Genomic DNA, 13,961 nt, shown 5'->3' with positions numbered 1-13,961 from the left:
GATTGTTGTACTCAAACCCTGTAAATTTTCCACTAAAACATGCCATCTTCCTGGGAAATTTTCTGAACCCAAGCTGATAAGAACCAAATTACAAAGAATAAAAAGGATGGATCACAAAGAAAGATTTTTCTTCAACATTTTTCTATTGAATGTCTACACTGTGCCATGGTGGCTTGAGGAACTGGGGTCACAAATGTAAACAAGACACAGATTTTGCTGTCACAGATCTTTCATGGTCTTGATGCTTATATATCAAAGTAGCCCAATTCATATAAATATGTTTTAAGGGACAATCAGAAAATATATAAATGTGAGTAAATTGTGAAGTAAATGTTTTGGACTTTAGAAGAGGTTGGAATGGTCATCTATATGGAAAAAGGAGGTTCTGAGCAATCATCATAGCAGAAGAGGCATGGCCAAGCTGCCTGAAAGTTTTTGAGGGGATTCTGTCTGGCTATCTCCTAGAAGTCAGGAGAATTTTTTTCGACATTAAGTGTTCTTTATGTTGTACTTGTATATGTTATAATTGTTCCAGAATTTATGTGAAAGTCCTGAAAATCGAGGATATTGTAACATAAATTGTCTGTTATCAAAAGTGAGACACAGACCAACAAGACTGAACTTGAGTGCCCAGCTGTGTCAGGAAAAAGTCGAAGAGTATGATAAGGAAAGACACAAAGCTGAGGCATGCAGTTAGGTCTCTGAAGGGTAATACAGTCTAATGCAGGATCCAAAACTATATATGTTCACAGTGCCTAGAAAGATCCAAATGTATTTAAAAGGCATGGGGTAGACTAGTTAATGGTGCCCATTACAAATTGGAAATTATGCAAACAACATAAAAGAACAATCACTACTCCATTCAACTAAATCTTGCTATAGAGAAAGGATGAGCATTCTCAGACATTGTTATTATTGAAGAGAGTGTTGGAACAGGTCATTGAGAGGCTGCGACTGCTGGTTGACCTGCAAATTGGACCCATACAACTGGAGACTCCTCGGGCCCTGTGCTGCCCTAAGGATTTAAGTTCTGCCTGACATTCCCACAGGGGAGCCATTTTCAAGGATGCATGCTGCATTGAGAGAGCTGCTGTTGAGACTATCCTGACAGATACAGCACTGACCCCAGGGAAGGCTTCTATGTAAACTTCTAAGATTCTAGCTGGCAGGAGCTGTGATCTCTTCGTCTTGCCACCTGAAGTTAAGCCTTGTATATAATTCCTTTGCTCATTAAACCTGACACTTACTGATCTGGAGTGGTTTGGGTCTTTCTGGTCTCTCCTTGCCTTCAGTGTCAGGGGCCATTTTCAGATTTTTGCCTAAGGAACTCCTGAATTTTTGAGCCCAACAAAGAGGTATGAAATTTCAATTTTGTGGTCAAAATCTCCGAATTTGTCACATAATTTGAAAGCGTACTAAAACTGTGTACGCCTGAAATATGCCTGCAGACCAGATATAACTTAAGGATGTCTGTTTTGTGGTCTGTGGTCTGAAGGAAAAAAATATTTACTGGATTATGAATTCGAAAGCTCAGAACTTTCCCGTGGCTGCCTCTGGCCTTCTGTGTGATCGTGTACAATAACTCCAAGGCTCTTTACTTCCGTTTACTCAACAGAACATTAAGGCTGGCATCTGACATCTTATTTCTCAGAGCTCTTAAGAGGGCCAAATGAGATAATGTTGAATGGAATCGAAAGGTTCAAAATGCCGCTGAGAAATACTTTTATTATTTACAGGAATGATTTATGTATCGTGACAAAGATCTATTACTGATCACCAAATAATGTATTATTCCTGTGGTGTCGATTCTGTTTTCAGCCCGAGGAACTGTTTGCTTTATTGTTTTCATAAGAAGCTATTATCACTTAAAGTGTATAAAATATCACTGGGAAAGCACAATTTATCACTTGCCCAGATTCAATAGGAAGTAAGTTGATGGGTTCATTTTACAAGTGTTAGTTATTGGGGCTCTAGAATTCAGAAGGGCTGCTGTGTAACCTGAGAGTGACATGACTAATAACATACTGATCCTTTTTATGATTATTTGTAACTAAACTGAATTTTTAGAAGATATCTTAATCACACAGTAGTGCTGTTAAATAAGAAAATAGATTTAGAAATGAGAGACATTTAGACAATTTATATGCAGAAGGGGATAAAATTTGGACTAGTGTGTCCAAGGAGATGTAGTAAAATTGGACTTAGTTTGAACACCTGCCAGCATCCAAGGGGTAAACTTTTATAAGCCGGACCTAGCAGCTCTGCAGATGGCTGCGCTGATCCTCAGCGAGGCTCAATTCCATGGAAAGGGTCCACTGCAAGCTGAGTGCCACTTGTATCTGGTTACATGGATAACAGACTTTAGAAGTCATACGCGTAAGTGCTTGGAACTAAATCAGTTCAGTGATTTCACTGATCACATATTTTATTTTTAATTGAGATGTAATTTAATAATATAAAATGCATGTGTTTTATCAAGTTACATTAGGGGAGAGGAGGGATTCTGGCTAAATTAATTTCACATAAGTCCTCCTAACAGCAAACCAGGGTGAGGAGATATCACCAAGAAGATGGCGGGGCAAAAAAACTTTGGCCTTTTTTTTTCAATGACAGTTGTTTTATTATTAAAAATGACTGAATTCCATGAAACACACACCATAGTCTTCATTCAACTAATAAAAATTTGATACATGTATTTAAAATATATAATATATAGGTTTTTGTCTGTCTTGTGAAATTTATATTCTATTTAAAAAGCAATAGCTTTACATATTTTACAACTTGAATTTATAAAAATATACATTCACCCAGTTCAAATCTTCATCACATGCTCCATTTCCTATCAATAAAATGCACAATCTCTATGTCTGAATGTTGAGAGAAATATGGTATCAACTAAAAACAACATTTGTTTTGGGTTTAACATGCACTTAGTTCTTGGCTACTACCTAATTAATGTAATCTATTAAAATAATTTTGTACCTCAAAACTGACAATCTACCTGCAAATGCATTGTGTAAACAATCTAACTATGAAGAGACTTGCATTTTCGTGCTGTGTGACATGACACAATATATGAAATTCTTTAGCAGTCTTGCTTCAGGCTTTATAATTAGAGAGGCAGGATTAGTTAATCTTTCTATTTACCAGGAAATCTGACAAGTAATGTCACATCAAAGAAGCTAAATCCCAGTACATTTGCAACCATGCTTTTGCCTTTGAGAAAACAGCTTAGAAGTATTGTAGGAACAAACTTTTCTCAAAACCCTGACAATGTAGGTGCCACGAATCAGAACAGGAACTGTTTTTCCTTTTCCTAGTCACTGCGCTCAAATTGCAAAACTGGAGTTCTTTAAGTATGTTAAGTTATGCTAGCTTCTATCTGGGCATTCCTTTCACATGTTCAAAATTGCATAGGATGTTAATTTTTTATCAACAAAATTATTTATAAAATATATTCTTGTAATCATCCTGGAGATACATCCTGAATATAAGTTCCAATTCTAACATTTTAGAATTAAAATGACAACCAGTACTATAGCACCAGAATTTCAACTTGAAGGGGAGAAATCTAGTTTGAAGGATATGTTTAAATTCTATGAGTCTTTAATGATAATAATAAATAAATGTGCAGTTTATGCTGAGAAAGCAAATGTCTCCCACAAATCATTATTTTTTAAAAAGAGTCCCATCCTTGACCAGTGTAGCTCAGTTGGTTGAGCTTTGTTCTACAAAGCAAAAGGTCAAAGGTTTCCAGTCAGGGCACACGCCTGGGCTGGGGCCCGTGCGAGAGGCAACCTATTGATGTTTCTCTCTCATGGCGATATGTCTCTCCCTCTCTGTTTCTCTCCCTTCACTTCTCTCTCTAAATAATAATAATAATAATAATAATAATAATAGTTCTGAACCTCAAAGGGACTTTAGAAACTTAAACAGAAATACACTTTTACAAAAACAGGTAATTTAATTATATTGGGCAATAATTAGGGTTTAGGAGAGTCACCATCAAAAAATAAACAAAACTCCCTCAATATTAGTATTTAAGAACTAAATTATATCCTCTTGTTGGATTGTTCCCTTTATCATTAGGTAGTGTCCTTTGTCTTTTCTTATAGCCCTGGTTTTAAAGTCTATTTTTGTCAGATATAAGTATTGCTACCCCAGCTTTTTTCCTTTCTATTTGCATGAAGTATCTTTTTCAATCTTTTTACTTTTTTTGCGTGTATATCTTTCTATTTGAGATGGGTCTCTTGAAGGTAGCATATACATGAGTCTTGTTTTCTTATCCATTCAGCTACCCTATAATTTTGGTTGGACACTTTCAGGCATTTACATTTAAGGTGATTGATAGGCATATATTTAGTGCTATTGTATTGTTAGATTATTTTCCAAGCACCACGATATGGAAGCAGCTCAAGTGCCCATTAGTAGATGAGTGGATGAAACAACTATGGGACATTTACATAATTGAATACTAATTGGCCATAAAAAAAAGAAAATTTTACCCTTTGTGACAGTATGGATGGACCTAGAGAACATTATGCTAAGTGAAATAAGACAGTTAGAAAAAGGGGGACAAACTCATAGATAGAGGATGACAGCTAAGGGTTGGCCTGGGGGAAGTTAGGAGGTGGAGGGATTGAGCAGAAAGGAAAAAGGACTCATGGACGTAGAAATCAACATGGTGGTTTTGGAGTAGAGGGGGATATAAGGAAATAAATGGTAATGGAAAAATGCAATAAATTATTTTATTTAAAAAAGAACTAAATTGTAATTAGCAGGTCTTTTATCAAGCAGAGAATTATTCAACAAATTCAGCTATCCTCTGATAAACTGAAATTACTTAGAAATGGGGAGTGGGTAGGGCAGGGGAGAGTAATGGGGGAAAATGGGAACAAGTCTAATTGAACAATAATAAAAATTTTTAAAAAAATGTGTATTTTATCTGCAGAAAGAAGTCTTTATTTAAAACAATTCTGATTTAGAGGCAGACATGTTAATAATCATTCTTCTCTGGATTCCCTAACCTCAAATAAAGGCAAAAGGAAAGGGGAAAGGAAAGAAGAAAGGCAGGGAGAAGAACTTTGAAGTCAGAAAGATAAACTGCTGAAGACTGACGCAATACACATCTGTGTGGAGACAGAAAGAAAACACTAGCATCTGGCTAGTTTACCTTGAATTCCTGGCTTCAATCTGTTGCTACACTGAGACATTTAGGCTCCCACCTAGAGCTTGTGTGTGGAGTTTGTGCAGCCATGGATCATGTGGCTGCTAGTGCCAGATGGCTACATAAAGAGAATGCATAAGTGCACAAGGTGAGTGCAGGGGTGGGGGGGGGAGAGAGAGAGAGAGAGAGAGGGAGAGGGAGAGGGAGAGGGAGAGAGGGAGAGGGAGAGGGAGAGGGAGAGAAATTCTTTTTTCTTCCCTTGGGGTAGCAATGTTACAGGCTTATGCTCCCCAGTTTATTAAACTCAATGTCTAACTCTTTTTAGACCCCTTTGTTACTAATAATTAGCTAATTACCTACAGTGAAAAAAGCATCCAGAAACTATTCTCTGTCTTGGTTAAACGTGCAATCTAATAGGATTGATAGAGACTACTGTGTGAATTTATGTATACCTAATTAAGGTAGAAAATTGTTCTTCATTTTAAAAAGTAGTAGTTGCTAATTGGCAGTATAAAATGTCTGTAATTTGGTGGCTGGCTATAGTTTTAATTTTTTCAAGTTATTTCTAAAGCAGACATATTTTTGAAGTCTACCCATCTCTGAATTTAGCAATTACACTTTAGGGTATAAAACTGTATCCCTTTAATTATCAACATGTACCAAGCTACAAAACATCACTTATACAGAAGTTAAAAACAAATTTAAATTATTTTCCAATTATTGATTGGATGGTTTTGCTGGGGTACATATTTCAAACCTTTCAACCAATTTGCTTTCACTTTTAAGCCAACATTGATTCATAAATTCACTGTAGGATATGTCAAAAAGAGTGCAACAATAGACATTAGTAAAAACAACATTGTAGTAGAAACTGATTGTGCATATGTGAAAAGGTAATTTATAAAATGCATTATTTACTTTTTAAAAGGACATCGTAGCTTCTGTATCATTAACTGAGACTTGGACATTTCAACAATTTTTTTACAGGAAACTTTTGTCTATTTGTAAGCAGTCTTTTAAACAAGAAAACAACAACAACAACAAAAATTGTCCAGGAATAGCTGTATGTTGCATGAAATAAATGAGAAAATGTACCATTTTATAGTGCAATTTTGCCTAAATTTAAAATAAAAATATCCACACTCTTTTGTTTAAACATAAAGCCTTTGTCAAAAATGTATATGTTATTTTAGGTTAAAGGAATGAAGGAATAAAGGAGGAATAAAGGAATGAAGGACAAGATGATACTTAAAAGTAAACAAAATTTACAAGAAAATAGTTGACAAAAGTTTTTCAATTAAAATATTGGAACATTCAAAGTTGACTTAGAACAAAAAAGAAACAAAATTTCAAACAAAAATGTTTATGGGTTTTTCAAACATATGTATGTGAAATAGTGTTTAGGTAGTCAGGTTCACGCTAATGGCTGGCAGGAAGTAATAGAGTGTATTCTACTGGGAAAAATCATTAATGTGCAAACAAGCCCAAATCATGAACTGCAAAAGTTTTATCATCACTGTCATTTTTCTTTTTTTAAAATTTTCTTATTGTTGTTCAATTACAGTTTTTCCCATTTCCCCCTCATTTCTCTCCCCTGGCCTACTCACCCCCCACCTGCCATTTTTCTTCTGAAATAAAACCATGATTAAACATTCATGCTCTATATTACTCATACCTTTACTTCAAATATTCAAGCACTATAAAAAACCAGTGAACTTACTTTTACCATAGGGATAACATATTGTACCTCTCTGCCAGTGTTACTTGAAAACTTTCAATGTCAAAACAATTTGACAGCAGATATGAACAATTCAATAGATATGCATGATCTTTCATTACAGATCTTTAAAGATGCATGTTAATTCATACTACTAACCTTAGGATCACAGTTCATAGAACTGAAATAGAAATGAGTGGGGGTGGCTTTCAAAGTGATGTTGATTCCTCACTTTACTTATAATCCCATTAGAACTGGTAAATTCATTTCAGAGGCCCTTTCATGTATTAATCACTGGGTGGCAGGAGTTAATGAAAATTGTTCCTGTTATTTTGTTCATCATGGCAATGAATATCCCAAAACCTTCAAGGAAGTCATTGTTATTGCACAATACATGAGGACCTGGAACTTTTCCAAAAGCTTAAAAAATAAAAATAAAAAGTGGAATTGCATTTGACATTTCCTGATACCTGCATTGATACTGTATTATTAGTAAAAACATATCAGTTGCCTGGACTGAACCAGTGATCAATACATACCTAGAATTCACAGGAGTAAAAATTATAGTAAAAGGAAATAGAATTCATAGCCTATTGGTCACTTCCAGCAAAGGTTAAAGTTCAAAGACTGAAAGTGTTCATTTTCTCAGTAGGTTTGTCTTCTGTTCAAAAGATGATAATAGTGACATCAACAAGTATCATCATGATACCACCATTTTGTTTTATTTGGATTTTTGTGACATGTTTGAACATAAAAATAATTATCTGCTGATCATCTTTTTTTCTTTGCAGGTGGAAAACATGCTAAGAATGCTAAGACAAACTGGTTGGACTGAGAGCACTGGGGACCAGTCTTCTGTTAACTTCTGTTAGAATGGATAAACAGATGTGAATATTGCTATAAGCATAAAAATCAGTGGGGATATTTTCTGTTGGGAACTGCCCTGCCTGGTTTCAGAGGCTGTAACCCCTCCATGGCTAAGGCTGAGCGAGTGACCTTCGGACCATAAGCCACTAAGGAGACAAAGCTTATCTCCCTGGTAGGGGCGCTGCCTCTGCCTATTTTTCTTCACCCTGACTGGCCCCCAATGCTTGATTGGTTAGTCATTGACAGGTAAGATTCCTCAAGGGAGGAACGATCATGGGGAGACAGGCATGATCATGGGGAGCCCCCAGGGAAGGAGTTGGGGGTCACAGCAAAAGTGGGTGATGGACCCTCACCCCTTGGCTTTGACATAACCTGAGTCCGAATTCTGTCTGCACGTTGTCTCCTAATCTTTTGGCTGCCTTACTTCTCCTGACTGACTTAAGCCTGAAACAATGACAGAGGGCGGTGCAGCCCTGTGCTGGAAAGGGTGGGTTCCCCCGGGTGATCAAGCCTAAGAAAGAATACATAAAATCCTATGAAATTTGCTTTGCTAAGAATGTTCTCAATTAAATGATAAGGACCCGAGCAGGAAATGAGTTTGTTTCCCAAAGTTTTGTAGCCCTCCAGCTAACAGACCCTGAATCAGAATAAGCCCTCGTAATTCTTTGTATGCTTATCTAGTGTTTGATCCTTACTGCCTGACAATGATGAATGAGCTTTACCTGTATTCCTGTGTAAACTGAACCCAATAAAAGCCCATTGAGGAAAAGGCTCTTGGCCCTTCTCCTTTGAAAGATTGGCCATCTTTCCTCCCTAAGCAGATCATGTCTTGGTAGACTTATTCTCATCTATGGTGGCCAGGGGGGCCCTATGGGTGGAGGCCCCCCTCCACAGTTTTCACCAGTAAATATGACCCAAGGAGTGTCAAAAGGATATGAACTACTAAACTTAAAAAGACGTTGAAATGTTCCCCTTCATATAAGGTACCTGGTGCACCCTCCATGTCTACAATGTACTGTGTAATTGAATTTTGAACACTCTTTTCATTTAAAGACATCCTAGAAGGTGGGTCTTTTTGCAAAGCCAACAGTTCTTTCATAGTCATTTCTGCACTGACCCAGTAATGGAACAACAATTTTGATCTTGAAGGTAGGGGATTCTCCCAAAAATGACTTAGGAAGATTCTTGCTAAGACTGGGCAATGCAGACCCAAAAAAGGTGGGAACTAATGCCCACTGCTGAAACCTGGTTGAGAAGAGGCATTAAAAAAGCCAAACTTGAACAAAGAGTGTCTATGTCATTTAAATATACTATATAACTGGTTTCTTAAGATTAAGTGCAAGTCTCATATTTTATAACTTTCTTCTTTTTTAATGTAACTATTTCAAGCAACAAATTTCCCTCTAAGACTACTTTGACAGAATTCTATAAATTTTAATAGGTTGTGTGTTCATTATCATTTAGTTTGAAATATTTTGTAAATTCCTTGTGATTTCTTCTTTGTTCATGGGTTATTTGGAAGTATATTGCTTAATTTTAAATGCTTAGACATTTCCTAGATATTTTTAAAAGTGATTTACAGCTAATACTGTTGGGGTCAGATAAAATGCTTTGTATGAATTTAATTTTTTGGAATTTGCTGAGAGTTAATTATGACCTAGTGTATGATCTGTCTTGATGAATACTCATGTGCCCTTGGAATAAATGTGTATTTTGCAATTATTGGCTGTAGTGTTTTGTTATAAAATTAGAACAAGTTGGTTGATATTATTGTTCATTTGTTATAGCTTTACTAATATTTGACAGGCATTCCAATCACAAATTCAGGGGTGCTAAAATTTCTAAATAGGATTGTGAGTTGCCTATTTCTACTGTTGGTTATATAAATATTTACTTCCTGTATTTTGACACAGTTATGAAGTATACACTCATTAAATTAAGGTCGAATCAAAACTTTTGTCATTAAGAAATGATATTTTTTTCCTGGTAATGTGTTTTTCTAAAAGTCAACTATAATATTAACCTCATCATACCAGGTTTCTTGTGTTTAGGTTTTACTTTGCATATTGTTTGTTCCATCTTTTTACTCTCAGCATCTAAGTCTTTATATTTACATTTATCTACTGTAAAGCACAGCAAATTGGATCTATTATTTTTACCTGACAACTTTTGCCTTTGAAGTATTTATCCATCTTTATTTACAAAAGGGTTGATGTGAGTTTTGTTTACCACTTGCCCCATTTGTTTGTTCCTTCTAAGTTTCTTGATTTCTTGTCTTATTATAATTTAACTAAATATCTTTTAATATTTCATTTTGCCTTCTAGCTATATTGTTTTTTATCTTATAAGATACCATAGCCAAATCTAACCTTGAATTGAAATTATCATATTTCATATACAATGTAAGAATTTTAAACCTGTATAATATCATTTATATTACTCTCATCTGTTTTCTGTTGTTGTCATATATTTTACTTCTGCATGTGTTATAAACCTTAAATGTATATTCATTACTCTTGCTTTGAACCAGTAATTGACTTTTAATTGACCTAAGAAAAGAAAGGGTACAATATTTTATATATTTACCATTTCCAGTTCTCTTTTATCTTTCTATCAATTTGTAATTCCATTTTGTCTCATTTCCTTTCAGCTTGAAGAATTTCCTTTTAACATCTTTCCTTTGAGATTTTGTTGGCAAAAAATTCTCCCACATTTTATTTATGTTTTCTTTTTATTATTTTTAAATTATAGTTGCCTTACAAAATTATATTAGTTTCAGGTATACAACATCATGATTAGACATTTACATATTATAAATTTTTATTTTTAATTAAATTGATTGGGGTGACACTGGTTAATAAGATTATATAGGGTTCAAGTGTACAGTTATGTGATAGATAATCTGTATATTGCATTGTGTTCACACTACCCTAAGGTCTACTTTCATTTATTGAAAAATATCATCTTTCATTTTTGGAACATATTTTTGCCAGGTATAAAATTTCAGGTTGACTTTTTTTTGTCGTATTTTAGTTGTTATTCATTCATTTTGAGTTGCATATTTTTCTGATGAAAGATCAGCTGTCATTATTAATTTTATCTTTGGTCTTAAAATATTTAAAATTTGTCTTTTTTTGTTCAGCAAGTGACTAGAATGAGTTTAGATGTAGTATTCTTTTTATTTATTTTTAGGAGTCCACCAAATTCTTTATATATTGTTTTTCTTCATATTTGAATATATTAGTATAGTTTTTATTATTTCTTATTGCATTTTAAAAATTGAGATAATTGACATATAAAATTGTGTAAGTTTAGCATGTACAATGTGTTGATTTGATATTTTTATATATTACAATATGATTGTCACCAAAGTCTTAGCTAATACTTCCATCATTTTTCATAATTGTTTTTCCTTTTTTTGTGTTGAGAACATTTAAAATTTAGTCTTTTAGTAACTTTGAAGTATATAATAGTGCTGTTAATCACAGTCACAGTGCCATGCAATAAAATCCCAGAATTTAATCATCTTTTAAGGGTAAGTTTGTACCATTTGACCACCCAGTTTGCCCACCACCCAACCTCTGGCAGACACATTCTACTCTGTTTCTGTAAATTCAACTTCTTTATTTTTCTCTTAACATTTTGATTGTTATTCTATTATAATTGTCCAAATGTTTCTCTCTTTTCCCTCCTTCCAGAAGCCCACGCCCCCACTCACACAGTTAATCCCCACACTGTTGTTCATGTCCATGTCCTGTCACACATGTTCTTTGACTAGTCCCTTCACCTTCTTTCCACCATTATCCACCCCTTCACTCTGGCCTCGATCAGTCTGTTCCATGTTTCTATGTCTCTGGTTGTATTTTTCTCATTGGTTTATTTTGTTCATTAGATTCCCCTTATAAGTGAAATCATATGGTATTTGTCTTTCATCAACTGGCTTGTTTCGCTTAGTATAATATTCTCCAGTTCAATTTGTGCTGTCACAAAAGGTAAAAGTTCCTTCTTTCTTTCTGCTGTGTAGTATTCCATTGTGTAAATGTACCACAGTTTTTTCATCCACTCATCTACTGATGGGCATTTAAATTGTTTCTAGCACTTGGCTATTATAAATAGTGCTGCTATGAACATTGGGGTATGTAAGTTCTTTTGTATTTCTTTTTCTGGATTCTTAGGGTATATTCCCAGAAGAAGAATCACTGAGTCAAAACACAATTCAATTTTTAGTTTTTTGAGGATATTCTATACTGTTTTCCACTGTGGCTGCACAAGTGTACATTCCCACAACAGTGCACTAGGATTCCCCTTTCTCTGCATCCTTGCCTCTACTATAGGCCTGTGGCCTAGATCCAACCAATGCAGTGTTAGAGGGCATCAGCTGAGAGGGGGAAGGCAAGGTGGGGAATGTTTCTCTCCCTAGTAAAAAGTAGTGCAGAGAGAGAAGGTTCCTTTTTGCATCTGTCGTCTTTCTTGCTGCTTAAGAAACTATTTTATGAGGATGTGATACTTCACACTGCAAGTAGCATTAGGATAGGTATAGTGAAGACATTAAAAAACAAAGAGAGAGAGACCTTTGTTCTTTGATGAACTCTAGAGTTGAATTTTCAAGCCTTTTTATAATGTAAGTAAAAATATGACTTTCTACATTATTACACAGGTTATAAAGTATCACAGAGAAAGCATCCTAACTGAAACAGAGGCTGTAAAAGAGGCCAGGGTCAGGGTCAGCTCAATTATAAACATTATAAGGAATAATGAAATTGTGTCACCATTTCCTGGGGTTTAGTGGATTTGACTTTTTATGTAAATGAAGTAGTATGCTTTTAAATTTGAAAGTGGATTTAAGAAAAATAGCAGATACTTACTTGGTTCTGCTCTGGAAGTGACAATGTTCCTAACTAAAGACATGCATGTGTAGTCCGTATAGTCCTGAAAAGTACAATGGTGCCCTGAAAGTCTAAAATTAAGCCTCACTGAGCAGCTCAATTAGTTGAACATTGTTCCTTCAAATTCTATGTATTTATAATCTATTATCTATCTATCTATCTATCTATCATCTATCTATCTATCTATCTTCTATCTCTATATCCTCTCATTTATGTATCTACTCTCTCCATCCAGTCCTTGCAGACATAACTGTGAGTTAAAATTGATTATGCCATCTCAGATTTGGAGTATTATTGCTTCTCCTCAATAAATACAACCTAACTTTTATAGGTATTTACATTGGGGTATACAAGTAATGTGAGATATGCAACATTATAGCCCAAATTAAAAATATTCCAAAGAAATGCTGCACAAGACACAAATATTCTGTTTCAATTTTAAAGTCATTATGATTTTGTCAAGCAGGGTCTCAATCTCTTTCTGCTGGACCCCTTTTTAAAGAGGGGCCCAGTAGAAAGATTTAAGATCTTTATGGAATAGTTGTAGGAGCTTGATAGGCATATTGAAGATTGACAGAACTATTGAAGAATTTGGAGTCTTTGAGAGGAAATAACAACTTTGGGCAGAGTAAGGGTGATTATAACTGGAAATGAATAAATTGTCAAATGGTCCTGTCAGGAGTTTCCTTGTTCACGATAGAAGCTGCTAACATTGAGAAGAGATTTGGGCAGAGAGAGGTAAAGTGGTGATGACTAAGTTTGACTAACCTCATTACCATATAATAAATTCTTAGACTTTTAACATAAGATATGCATGCACCTTGAACAACACTTATTTTTAAACATATTTCTAATAAAGAGAGAACTTTGGTGATATATTTCCATGCAACAAGTTACTGTGGTATTTTCACATGACACAATTCCAGAAAATCTGATGATTATCTAAAAGTGTAAATTACTTATTGATAATCAATCCAAATAATTTAAAGTTATTATTGATATTATACTATATTATGTCAATATTTAAAATTTAATTAGAGAATCTTATGGCAGGAGAAATATTATTTTTCCTACTATCAAAAGTGATTTCTTATCAAATTCTGACTTTCATTAGAGCAAAACTCCATAAATAAAAAACTTCTTTTTTATTTTTATTTTTTAATTTTTAGTTTTAGATTTATTTATTTATTTGTGTTCCTAAAAGCTTTATTTCCCCATTACTATTTAGTCTCCTTAAACTCCCTTCCCCCAGTAATCACCACACTACTGTCCATGTCCATGAGCTCTTTTTTCTTTTTACTCAATCTCTCTACCTTCTAACCTC

The 13,961-nt window shown here is 34.6% G+C and overlaps 1 pseudogene; it reads right to left on the bottom strand.

Annotated features, from left to right (window-relative positions):
* Positions 1-7,571: 7,571 nt before the first annotated feature.
* On the bottom strand, positions 7,572-8,856 carry LOC123821488 (annotated as a pseudogene).
* Positions 8,857-13,961: the final 5,105 nt, after the last annotated feature.

The sequence above is a fragment of the Phyllostomus hastatus genome, unplaced genomic scaffold (genome assembly GCF_019186645.2).
Source record: "Phyllostomus hastatus isolate PE091 unplaced genomic scaffold, TTU_PhHast_1.1 phas_contig_40, whole genome shotgun sequence".
Classification (NCBI taxonomy): Eukaryota; Metazoa; Chordata; class Mammalia; order Chiroptera; family Phyllostomidae; genus Phyllostomus; species Phyllostomus hastatus.
This window is presented reverse-complemented; position numbering and strand designations above follow the sequence as displayed.